This window comes from Balaenoptera borealis (genome assembly GCF_965194805.1).
Source record: "Balaenoptera borealis genome assembly, chromosome: 2".
Classification (NCBI taxonomy): Eukaryota; Metazoa; Chordata; class Mammalia; order Artiodactyla; family Balaenopteridae; genus Balaenoptera; species Balaenoptera borealis.
This window is the reverse complement of record NC_138867.1, coordinates 37,317,184-37,330,392: the sequence shown is the minus strand read 5'-3', so window position 1 is coordinate 37,330,392 and position 13,209 is coordinate 37,317,184. Positions and strand designations below refer to the sequence as shown.

General features: G+C 42.6%; 1 protein-coding gene across 3 annotated transcripts in view; it reads right to left on the bottom strand.

Annotated features, from left to right (window-relative positions):
- The window catches only part of GHR (growth hormone receptor), a gene marked incomplete at its 5' end in the record, with an annotated part of 278,629 nt that overhangs the window by 162,696 nt on the left and 102,724 nt on the right, over positions 1 to 13,209 (bottom strand). The gene's annotated exons all lie outside the window — the stretch shown is intronic.

The window sequence follows — 13,209 nt, the reverse complement described above, 5'->3', positions numbered from 1 at the left end:
CGTTTCAGGAGGAATGTGGTCTCTGAAAGGCCCAGGAATGTGAACACCTCAGACTCTAAGAAGGGTCAGTTTGTGGCTGGGCTAGCCATTTGGAATCTCAAGTGTGGCCACACCTTGAAGCCTTCGGTTTGATGAATGGGGGAGCAGATCAGCAAGCCTCAGCCAGCACACACCTTTACCTGGAGGAAATGAAGCTTCTTGGGGATAAATAAACCAGGTGTCCACCTCCTGGATCTCTAAAGAGACAATTCTGGCTGGCTTAAAATGAACTCAGCAGACTGCCCTTTGGAGAGCTGTTGCTACATCTGACTACTAACGCCAACTACTTTAAACCTTAGCTGCAATATTTCCATGAAATTACAGTACTTTACAAGTCACTCAGGCAAATCTGATCATCATACTGGGAGCTCCACCAGTGCCTCTACTGGACTTATTTTTATTACTGTACATTCTTGACAATAATAAAATAGCCCTTCTGCTACCCCTAATCAAACTGAAACGATGAACACAAATGTTTGTTTTCATGGATAGTGGAATGCTGTGGTCCGGGTAATGGCTGTGTAATTCTGAATAGGTAGTAAATGTCTCACACTCTACACTTTCATTTCTAGACAGGGCATCATTTTTTAAAATTCTATATGATTTTAACGTTGTTAAAAAATTCTAAGAAGACATCTCTAGATGAATGGAATCTCCCCCTGCGTCTGAATATCCAGGTGTAGCCCACATGCATGAGGATGCCCCACGTACACTGCCCCATGGGGTCATTCATAGGACTGAGTGTGACGGCGTAGATGAACACACTTTGCCAACTGTGAGAGTTCACACTAATGTGAGTTGTGGTTATTATAACACCCATGTTTTAAATTCTTAACCTGGAAGGCTCTGGGCTCATGGCCTTGCACGATCCTCAGCTACTTTCACTGAGCATCTCTCCCAAGGTCCTTTACTCCTAGGTGAACAGGCCATTGTAATCATAGTTTGAAGCCTCCAGCAGAAATACACAAAAAGGCTAAAAACAAATACGTTATAGGTTGAAAATGCTATCCTCTGGGTAACTGGATATTTCCTTTTAAATTCTGTTTTACAAGTATTTTTTTAAGGAGGAAAAGCATTGCGGAACTGGATTCTGTACATAGTGCTAGTTTTACTCGCCATCCCTCAACACACCACGTGTCGGGTAAAGAAGCCTCCCTCCTCTGCCACAGGCTCTCTTGATGTTGGGTTGTAACAGTGAGTCCCATTCCCAGGCAACACTGTATGTTCCCCAGCTGAATAAGGATATGAACAGGTTTGCATTTCTCAGAAGGATGCTTCCTCTGGTTTCGAAGTTACCTCTTCGAACTTCTCAAAGAGACTTGGCAGATGCCAGAGACAAGTGAATTTTGGTTCAGATGAATCGTAGTTGGCGCCCTCCCATCCCCAATCTTCTGAGAGCTGCTGCCTACAAATGAACTTGGCTTCTCCCAAATAAGGAACTGATTATTGCAACAGTTTCTTTATGAGCCAAACACATCTCCACAGAATACATTCTATCTCACAAAACAAATCAGAATCCCCAAAGCAAAATTAACCAGAAACCTGTTTGCACACTCCGACAGCAGAAAAGGAGGTATTTAAAACGGCCATCCTCCCACATAGAAGAGAACAGTTCACTGCCAATGAGAGCAGGGCATAGGGACTCCCAACTCCAGGGCTCCAACTAGGGGCGGGAACAGAGAAGAGGATAAAGCAATGTGGCTAGATTCAGTAAGGGCTAAGGGTTTCCTGAGAGATGAACACTCCCAGTGCACAGTTGCTGGCTCGGTGGGGATGACTCCGAAAGCGGCCCCCTTGGCACTCCCCCCTCTCTTTGCACCCCCATAGTGAACTCTCTTTAGTGCCATCACATGAACAGAACGCTCATTGGCCTGGCCCGATCTGACTGTAAGCTTCCCCCTTCAACGACGCAGGGCACTGCATGGCAGCTTCTAGATGACAGGGTCCTCTTTTATTAGGTTCCGGAGGAGATAAAATGTCCCTGGGAGAGGACAGAGTGCCAACACACAAAGTTTGGAACTTTAATCTATCAGTGATGTGCCAGGTGTGAGCAGGAGAAAATCCCTTTATTTCCTTTTCCTGATATAGTAATCTAACTAGAGGCAGGCATTGTTCAGAGGAATCTATTAAATTGTACCTCAGTCTATTGGGTTTTTTAAGTTCGCAGTATTTTCCTAGGGAAAATCCCTCTCTAAATTTCTAATGATATGTATGCATTCTTTGGCTGTATCCGCAAGGCACGATGTTCACTGGGGTGGGGGAAGGAGGAGCTTCTATTTTTGCAGAAGGGAGCTCACACCATTCGGATCTCAACGCGCCTGAGGCATTTTGCCGGCTCCCCCTTCCTCAAGGGAGAGCCATTTGAAAAGCCCTGTGACCCAGCTGGCGTGAGTTTTAATTCTGTAAACTGCGCAGCACAGGAGGCCTCCAATCACAGTGAGGCCAATGATATACTTTTGTTCCTTGGCTATAAAATAGTCCATAAGCACATGAGAAGAGATGGAGATTAAATACACTATTTTTTCCCAACATGTTAAAACCAACTCCAGGCAAAGAAAGCCATTGGTTCCATTCTCTTTAATTTAAAATTAGCAAGCATTTGTTGAACTACTAGTGGCTGCTAGCATTGTACAAGGCACCCTGGAGAATATAAAAGCAATCAAAACCATTGAGAGAGAAATCACTACTGGATTTCAGAGATATCTACACAGAAACGATGAGTAGCAGACAAATTTAATGTGAAGACAAGACTATTTTGTGAAGAATCCCCACGTCATCTTTATTAAAAGTAACATTAAAAAGTATATGAAGCCATATAGGAAAAAATGTGATCATATCTGGTTAACAATTTGTCAGAGACAAAACGAACCACTACCCAAAACTACCTACACCCTCTGATTCTCTGATCTGTATCAAGTACTTAAAAGGAAAATGGTCAAAAGCATCCTTAGAAGTATGATGTTAGCATTTTAATAAGTGGGAGGAGTAAAATAATAGATTTAGGAGCTTGTAGTTCTGTTATGGCCAAGTAACGAAGAATATCAAAATGGCAGCTGAATTGATCAGAAATAAGTTTTCTCAAGTGTCTGTTTTACTGATCCAGTGATTCTGCTATGGAAAAAGCGAGAGCTGATTTTAAAAATCCCAACAGAAACAGAGTTGTTTATATTGCAAAACCAAGACTCCAGGTAGATAACCTAATAAATGTGTACTTTCTAATGCTAGTGTTGATTACTAATGAAATATTGCAAAACTGAATCTCATTGATTTCCTGGTGAAGCTTTTCTAAGAACTCAGCACTGAAAAAGGAAGAAGCTCATCCAAAAGGGTATTTGAAATGATCCATTCTAATTAGCTTCAGGCATTTATTTGAACAGTTTGTATCTGGAGTTCATGTTATTATCCACTTTTTGGTGGTGGCCATTTGAAAATGGGTCAGACACAAAATGCCTTAGGTCAATTTATCTCCTTCCATCAGTGAGGGAGAAGAAATTCACAGACATTATTGATAACATAACTCTCGCTGAGATTTCTCTCCTCGCAGGGATCCAGTGGGGAATATAGGATGGGAAAGTAGTTTAAATGTGTACGGTATGAGGGGAAAAAAAAAAATTGGGAATGGTATATATAATACGTCTTCATTTTTATAAAAAAGCAAAAAATAGAGCATATATGGTCACCTGTGCTGACCAGTTCAGCTACAACCAGTCACCTATAGCTATTGAGTACTTGAAGTGTGGCTAGTGCAACTGAGGAATTAAATAAGCTAAATTTTACTTAATTTTAATTAAATATTTCAATTAAACATTTAATTAAGTATATTAAGAACAGATTGGGTATGTAAACCTTTTTCAGCTGTACATTTTATAAAATCTAAGTACAGATCAAGTATTTCTGATGAAAAGTTAGGCTCTAAGTTGAGATGTGCTGTAAGTATAAAATATACATGGATTTTGAAGGCTTGGTACAAAAAAGGATGCAAAATATTTCAATAATGTTTATGTTGACTATACGTTAAAATCGTAATTCGGATTGTTGAATAAAATATTAAAAACTAATATCCCCCATTTCTTTTTTTTTAAATGTGACTAGTAGAGAATTTTAAATTACACACGTGGCATTATATTTTATATTTCTATTTGACAACATTTATATATACACTTTATGGCTTATATGTTTGTATCTGCATTCAGAAACATTAGACTGTTACAGGAGCATATTTGTTTTTGTAACAAAAACAATACACAAAATAAAACTGTATATTTGTAGTGACATATGAAATCATTATGGTTATGTTTTCAGAGGTCTTCCCAAATGCAGAATGATGGGGATAAAAGATTCACGGAAGACTTAGGTAAGATTATATTTATAGAAGTTTTTTTAGGGTACGCAGTGTGCCTTTGTTTACCTTTAGAATGTGACAACTCACATTGTATCTCTCTTTGAGTCACAGCCAGTGGTGTACTAATGTTTAACAATTGTCTCTCTGGAATAATAATTTTAAAAGGGCCATGATTTGTAGCATTTGCCAATCTCTGTGGTATAAATACCTCCACCAAGGCTGATTCTAAGCTACCAAGTCACTTAACACAGATTCACTGGATCACTGACATCACTGAATGTGGATTCACAAGCCAGTATGAGCTGGACCCAGCACACCACCAGCTGGGGAAGTAAATGATATTCTCTAGGCTCCAGGTGAGGTAACAGGTACAAAGATTAAACAATCTGCTGACATTGACACAAGAGGTAGGAGACAGTGCTACTGAGTGAACCCTGGACACTTGATTTCATTTGATGCCATCTGTTCCACTGTCAGATGGTCACATTTAGTTAATAATCATTGATAGATACTTTCCCAGGTCTGTAGAAATTACCATCAGACTCTACCTCAGATGTTATCCTTGCTCTTCACCTATAGAGAGGGTGAGCTTAGGGGTTCAGGGCACAAGTTGTGGATCAGGTTCAAATCCTGGCTTTACCAAACCTCAGGTTACTCATCTCTAATATGGAGACGATAATATTATTCCTCTTTTCATGAGAAAATCAGGAGGCAATTGAATGAGGTGTTGATTCAAAGCACTTGGCCTGCCCTCTGCATATGTCAATACTAGCTATTTATTACACTTTCTGATACTAGTGATTAAATAGACCGTTTTAGGTTTCTATGGGATTGGGAATGGGGCCCTCATTGTATGTCCTGGAAAGGAAGTCTAGGGACATGGTAAAGCAATCAGCCACAATACGTGAGCTCCACTCTTCAATCAAGCACTTACATCACATGAGAGTCCAGGGGAGGGGAAGGCTCATCATAATGTAATGTGTACATCTCCCAGGATAAGGCAGGAATGCTGATCGCTTCTGCTTAGGTGTACAGGCAAATTGCACACCTTCTACATGGAGGCCCAAGTGTGGGGGAATAATCCAGAGGCTGATTTTTCCCCTAATCACTATCTCGCCTACTGTAAGAAAATTATACGCTGCTGCTACTGGGTCCAGATCATTTGTTTTGTGAGTCATGGATTTCTAGAGCTGACAATTGGGTAGATGAATTCCAACAATAAGAGGCTTGGTTTGAAGCCAGGACTCTTCCTGTGAGAACACAGAGAAGGCAGCTGGGTTATAGGAGCCTGGGTCTCTACCTCTTCCTTTCCAGGGAGTGAAAGAATAAGGGCCATTTCAACACCAAATGCTTGGTGCTTCTCCTACCTTGGTATGTGCATGGGCATTCTGTTGGGAGTGGGCCTTTCTTGGTGCATGGGGCATTCTGTTTGAAATCAGTAGGACCCAGTGGCACTTTGAAACACCTCGCCACAAAGCTAGACCAAACTCACCCAGCCTGATTTACCTGGTGCATTCACTGATGCATGATGCAGGTGTAACTCTTACATGGAAGAGAAAATCAATGGCATAGGTGGGTGCTTATTTGAACAATATGTTCTGTTCCTTTTTATATCTTACAGCATTGCACCTACCAAGTCATTGTTTTTCAAAATAGAATTTGAAAAAGCAAACCTCTTACTGGATTTCTGCTATCTCTCTTTCCACAAGTGGCTCTTTTTTTTTTATGATCTAATATTTTATTACTGTGATAGATCACATAGAACACGGAGAATGTACCTTAAACAAAGTTGAAGATGTTGGAGTTTCTTCCAAGATGCTCAGATGGAAGTATAGGCTTTGTTTTACCTGATTTAACAGGAAATAGATGAGCTATTGAAGATCTCACAGAAGGAACTTTTCAGGTAACAAAAACATTCAGTATCTTGATGAGATTATAACCTGACAATGATTACTACAATAACTCCAAGTACTGAAGGAGTCACTCACATGCCCAGATTATATATAGAGCAAAAGTTGGAAGAAACTCTTTTTTTCCTTTTATCAAGTCCAAAGTGGTGAAGTTGTTCTTTTAGGGTAAACAAGTTGGGAAACCAAGAGTGAGGCAATGTGCTCTCCTGGGAAAAGCATTGCTAGAGAAGGAGTCAGCAATCCTGTGCCCTGGACACAGCCCAGCATCACCTGATGTGGCGACTCGGGCAGTCACTTCATGACTGTGGGTCTGTCCCCTCACCTACACACCATACCAGACTTTTGTGATATGCCAAACCCCACGCAGTGCAACGTAATGAACAGCCGCCAGGGACAGAGGACTTCTCCCGTCCTGCTGCTGCTGGGCTCCCCGTCTTTCTCCTCCTCTAGCTGTGAGCAAGCTGGGGGCAGTAGCTGTGTGTCACTCACTCTTTTATCCCCAGCAGCTAGCCCTGGGCCGCACAGAGTAGATGTCCCCTCCAAAATCTGCCAAGGAATAAGTGTGCTGAGTGCCTTATTACTTCATTCGTTCCTTGCAAGAGACCCTCATTTTAAAATTGAGGAAATGAAAGTTTAGAGGAGCTTTGAGAAGTTAAGGGGATCCCGCAAGCTGAGACGGAATACTTCTGGGTCGGGATTGGAACCATCTCCAAGGCCTGCCTGTCTTTGCCTCTGCCTTCCCATGCTTCTTTGAAAATGCTAAACCAGGTCGACTAAACACACAAGTAGAGTACCAGTGAGGCAGGCCAAACTACAGAGAACAAGAAAAAGAGAGAGAGGAAAATCTGGATTTGCATTATGGACAAGGGTAGGCACCACAGTACTTCCAGTACTTTGGGCCTGTCAAGGACAGTGATAATTCATAACTGCTGACATTGCAGTTTCTTTAGGAGCAGAATTGTTTAAGGGACATTCATCTCTCTGTCTTAGAGCCTCCAAGAGCACATGGTCTACTTTCGGGTACATTACTTAAGAGGTATGAAGTGTGCCCTTTCCATGACATGGGGGCATCCCCCCGCCTCCTTTGAGCCTATATTATAAATAGAAAGAAGTCTATTTGGCCAGACTGACTGGCTGCCAGATAGATGGCAAACACGGGGCAGATCAATGTCACGTCTCATCGCCAGGAAGTTTACAATACACCACTTCACTCTTCAAGATCACGGAAGGTGTAATAGCTTGGCATGGACCATTCACTGTTAACTGCTTTAATAGAACATGTTCTCAGGAAGAGAAATGTCTCACCGAAATATAATGCCAGCCACAGATGCCAGTCGTATGTGTAATTTTAAATTTCCTAGTAACCATATTAAGAAATAAATTTTAATTATATACCCTATTTAACCCAATATATACAAAATATTATCACTTCATCATGCAGTAAATATGAAAAGTATTGAAGTATTTCATACACTTTTTTTTCATAATGAGTCTTTGAATCTGGTGTGTATTTCACACTCACAGCACATCACAACTGGCACCAGCCACATTTAAAGTGCTCAAGAGCCATGGGCAGTGAGTAGCTACCCCATTGGATGGTGCAGCTCTGAGACACTGAGATTGGGGAGGTCCATGCATGCAGGTCCTGGCTAGTGCAGAATGTATCTGTGTTTATTATTGCTCATGAGCAGACCAAACCGCTGAGAAGAGACCTTTCAACTTATTTTGCAAGGTCTAATAGTTTCTTAAAGTCCTAGAAAGAATTTTGCTACTGAAGCGAGAAGCAGGGAGTTCCAGACCTTAACGCTCATTTTGCATATAATTACTGAGCACTGAACTCTACAAATAATTAAACCATAAACCTAGCACCAGATCTGTCACTAGGTATGGGACTTGAAGTGAATCACTTCTCACCCTCAGCCTCTTTATTTCCAAAATAGTATGTTGGGAGCGTATCAATAGTTCTCAGCCTTGGTTGTGTATTAGACCTTACAAACAAATGCCCTGGCTTTACCACAGGTAAACTGAGAATCACTGACCTAATGCAAATCAAATTTGCTATGATTTTGAAATCTGTGAAAATAGAGCCCATCTGCCCCAAGCAGCCTCAGCTGGGTGAGGGGGAGAGAAAAACATCATTCTCCCCCATTTAGCCAACCAATAAATGTGTTTTTTGTAACACAGAACCTTCTAAGCCAAGGGGTTGAAATGCTGAAATAGGAAGGTAGGATCAGAAAATATTATCCTATGAAATTGCAAATGAAAAGAATATGTGTAAATAGATGAAACCAGTCATCCACAGATATGATCACTCCAATAAAGACAAGACATCATTTCAAAATGTTGCTGATGAGACTGGATAGGCAGAATGCTAAAGAGGTTCCCCCCCCACCCCCAGATTATCTTCTCTGGTTATTCAAACATTAACCTAGGTATTGCTCTGGCGGGACTTCACAGATGTAATTAAGGTTACTAATCAACTGACTTTAAAATAGGGAGATTATTCTGGATTGTCTGTGTGATTAAACGTAATCACATTAGTCTGTAAAAGCAGGAGAGGAAGTTAGTCAGTGAGATGTGCAGAAGGGGAAGTCAGAGATGTTAGAAACTTGAGAGGGACTTATCCTGCTGTTGCTGGAGGGGCCATATAGGAAGCATGAGATGCAGTGCAGGCAGACTCCAGGGGCAAAAATGGGCTCCCAGCTGACAATTAGCAAGGAAATGGGGATGACAGTCCTACAACAACAAGGAACTGAATTTGGTCAACAACCTGAATGAACTTGGAAGCAAATTCATTCCCAGGACCTCCTGAGGGTAATGCAGCCCTAATGACAGTTTGATTTCAGCCTTGTGAAATCTGAGCAGAGAATCCAGTTACACCAGCCTGTGTCCAGACTTCTCACTTACAGAACTGTGAGCTAATAAATGGGTTTTTATAAGCCTCTAAATTTAAGGTAATTTGTTTTAGAAGCAATAGAAAATGAATACAGTCTTTAAAAGCCTGTTATAGAGCCTGAGGTTGACTTCTTAAACATCAATCAGGAAGACAACTATCCAGCCATGACTGAAACATAGCCATAAGGAGAGGGGATTTTTAGCAGAGCACAGAAATTTGGAGGCAGAAGGGACTTTAGAGATAATCTAGTCTAATCAATTAATGTTTGATGAAGAATGCTGAAAAAAATAATTTATGGCTTTGTCTCATCCAATTACTTGGGACCAACGAGAATGTCCCAATACAGAGACAGGTACAATAATCTTTCAGAGCCTGCTGACGCTCTCCCTTGAGGGCCACACAGTTCCCTCCATTGCGACTCTACAATTGCCACGTGACCTTCTGATTCTTTTCTTGTTTTCTGGGCTCTCTCTCTTTCTGGAAAACTAATACAATAACCAGCTGAAATGAAACTGCTTCACAGCTGAAATGGAGAATAAACAAATGTATTGGCATTCTGGTATACTGGCCCATCTCACGAGGTTGGCGAGTGTAAATTGAGCCCCTAGAGTCTAATCACCTCTGGGTCAGTTGATGCAATTTATTTTCGAACACATAAATCTGGACACAAGTTGACCCCAGGGAAAGTGAGAAAGCCTGAGAGATCCTGTCTAAATCAGTTTGCTGGCCTTGCTTCTCATCTTAACCTCAGGTCAGACAGGAAATTAAAAACAGACAATGTGTCAATGTGAAGGTCAATCAAAATCAAGGTCAAAATCTACGAAAGACTAGGGTCAGGAGAAGATAAGGACAAGGAGCATGTATTTATGGAGGAAAAGGTCGTGTGGAAGGGAGAAGGACAGGCTATCTTTACATTTCCCTGTAAATCTAACATCTTGGCTCAGGAGAGCTTGTTTTCAGTCCTCCTGAATTAAATGTTCAATTCCCAGGAGCCTTATGTTTACCACCCTAAGGGACCACCACAGCATAACTCTGGAACCTGTAACTCAATGACCTGGCCGTGTTTCTCCTAAATCAGTTGGCTGGTGGAAGAGGGTTGGAAAAAGCAGGCTGAGCCAAACCCTGAACTGCTATTGATTCAAGAAGATTGTCCACCTATCCAGAAGTCAAAGGAACAGACACTAAAGTGGTTTTCATTGCATTCTGTTTGAGAGAAATCAGTTATTTCACATCTTGGAGAACAGTAATAAAACATTCATCTTCCCATCAAACTGAAAAGTGATTCAAATGAATTTTTCCACTTTCAATCACTTGTGATCATGTTACCAGTCAAAACTTTACTTCCAAATGGGGAAGAAAAGCTACAGGGAATCCGCAAGGTGGCAGTTTACTCAGCGCATCATGTAAATGTTAAAGAACCAGAGGGCAGGTGCCTCAGACACAGGGAGATAGTCACCTGGACGCCCACAAGCGTCTAAAATCATTTCTGTCTAAACTGAATGAACTCACATCTCCTACCTGCCCCCAGTCCCCACCTCATGAACAAACAGCTTCATCTCATACATTTTCTAACATGTTTAATGAGATTAGGGCTCCCCAGCTACCTGTTACTCCAACCCCATCATGTGTCACTTGTCACCATGAGGGGGTGATTCAACCTCAGAATTCTCTCTGGACTGTATCTCCTCCTCCCCCAATGCTCACCACACTTCTCTAGACTTAAAACAGCCTCCTTCATGGCCTCTATTCCTTTACCTTCAAGGCTGCTGCCGGACAAATCCCCAATTTATCTGCTCTTCAAAAGCATGCTCCAACATCACTACCTCCATGAAGCCTTCTACACTCCCCTGAGACTGACCTGTTCATTCCTCTACTATAAAATGTGCCCTGACATGGAAGTCACAAGGTGACGAACCCCTGTATGTGGAATAAATGAGTCCTCAGTGCCTGTGCTGCTGTAGGTTTCCTCAGGGCAAGACACAGACCTTCTTCATCTGTTTATCACTCTGCGCCCACTCCCACCAAAATGCCTTGCAGGATTTGATGAGTGAAGAGATACGTGCAGTGTGTGTGTGTGTGTGTGTGTGTGTGTGTGTGTGTGTGTGTGTGTGTGTGTGTGTGTGTGTGTTTGGCGGGGGGTGGGAGGGAATGTTGGTGGGTGTAAGGTAGCTCAGAGGCATTAGAAGTTCTTTCCCCACCTCAAGAATATCCACATCATCACTCAGCTTTGGGAGAAGTTAGTTTGGGTAAAAGAGAGCAGAGGGTAATTTAGAGGTTAGGGGATGGGCCAATATAACCTGAGAGCGCTGGATACAGGTGCAAGAGATTTGCACAAAAGCAAAGAAGGTCACAGTTACTCAAAATTCTGCCGAGGATCTACCTGAATGGCTGCTCATGCCAAATAAAGGCTGCACTGCTCCTCTGGAAGGCGGGAGAGCTCAGGTTCCCATAGGTCAGCCTTCCCCGTCCGTGTCTTACCCTCAGTCCCCTCAGAATCCCCAGCCAATCTCCTCTCTACTTTTGCAGGAGGGACAAGCAGAAAAAGTCAAGAGAAAAAGAAGGAAGTTGTGTGCAGGTGGCTTTCTGCTTCCCTTTTACCATCTGCATAGGACAAACACGAATCACAATATTTTTCCTTCGAAAATTATTTCCCATGCTCGCTAGATTATATTCTTTAAACTGAAACTTAGTTTAAATAAATGGCTTTCCTAGTTTCTCTATTAATCAGAATGTCTGGAAGCCTGAGGTTGGGGGTCGGGGGGACCACTGGGGAGACAGAATCACAATCAGAGAGCCCGGCAGCTGGATGGGGCCCTAATTACCATGTTACCATAAAGGTCTCACTTTACAGATGAGGTGAGCAAAGCCCAGAGGGATGAAGTGACATGTACAAGATCCCACTGCTGGTTACAGCCGAGCCGGGAGCTGCACCCAGGCCTCCCATCCCCAGTCCAGTGGGTTTCTCAGTACTCCCCATCGTCTTCAACCTGTCACTCTATTGTCAAGGAGCAAAAAGCCAACTTACCCTCAGGCTCACACGTGCTGTCACATCTAATGTCATTTATCGTTAGACATTCAGTACAAACAAATCCTAACAAGTGCGGACATGAGGTGAGCCGGGCTCTCCTGGCCTTCCCCAGCTCCACAGGAGCTGAGCTCCCCTGGCCACCTTCTTTGAAGTAGGACAAGAAGCCCTAGAATAACCCAGAAACGGAATTTACTCACAACCAGCCCTCAAGTCTGGACCAAGCTGAGCCTAAATTTCCAAGAATAATCCTGGTTAGAACCTTGCAAAAATCTATTCTCCACACTGACACCACAGTGATCTCCTTCAACAGCAGCTCGGCAGCTTCTGTTTCAAACTGTCCAGTATAAGGGACAAACCCTTAACAAGGTGCCTCCAGCCCTGTGTGGTCTGATCTGGCCTCCTTCACCTTTCCATGCCCATCTTCCACCATCTCCCCAAACCTCCCCCTTTCCTCTGTCCATGGAGGAATCTTCTCAGAAGGTTCCAGGCTGTTCACACCTTCAGCCCCTCTGCCTCCTGTCCTCTTCCCACTTCATCCATCTCTGCCACTCATTCCCGAAGACTCAGCTTAAGGTCACTTCAACTTAAATGTATTTCGAGCAATGACCTCCACTCCCTACCGGGGGAAGTTAGGTGCCCCTCCTCTCTCCTTGCCAAACCTCTATCATAGCATCGTGAGATGCCCACTACTTTCTTATCTCTCCCCTGAGGGTCATCTCTGTATCCCCTACTACCTCGCAGTACCTAACACGCTCAGCTTGAAATGAATTGTTGCAGAAACGAACAGAGATCCCTTGACCTTAAAATCGATGTTTTAAGGGGGTAGAACACGTCCTTCTGTTGAAAGTTCAGCTGAATGCTTTTTAACGACATAGAATAAGTGATGTTTCCCATCACATCAGGCACCATGGGATAGCTTTCATCGGGTATGCAGGAAGGAACCAGAAACATCGGAGTAAACCAGCCAAGATATATGGCTAAAAATACAAAAAGA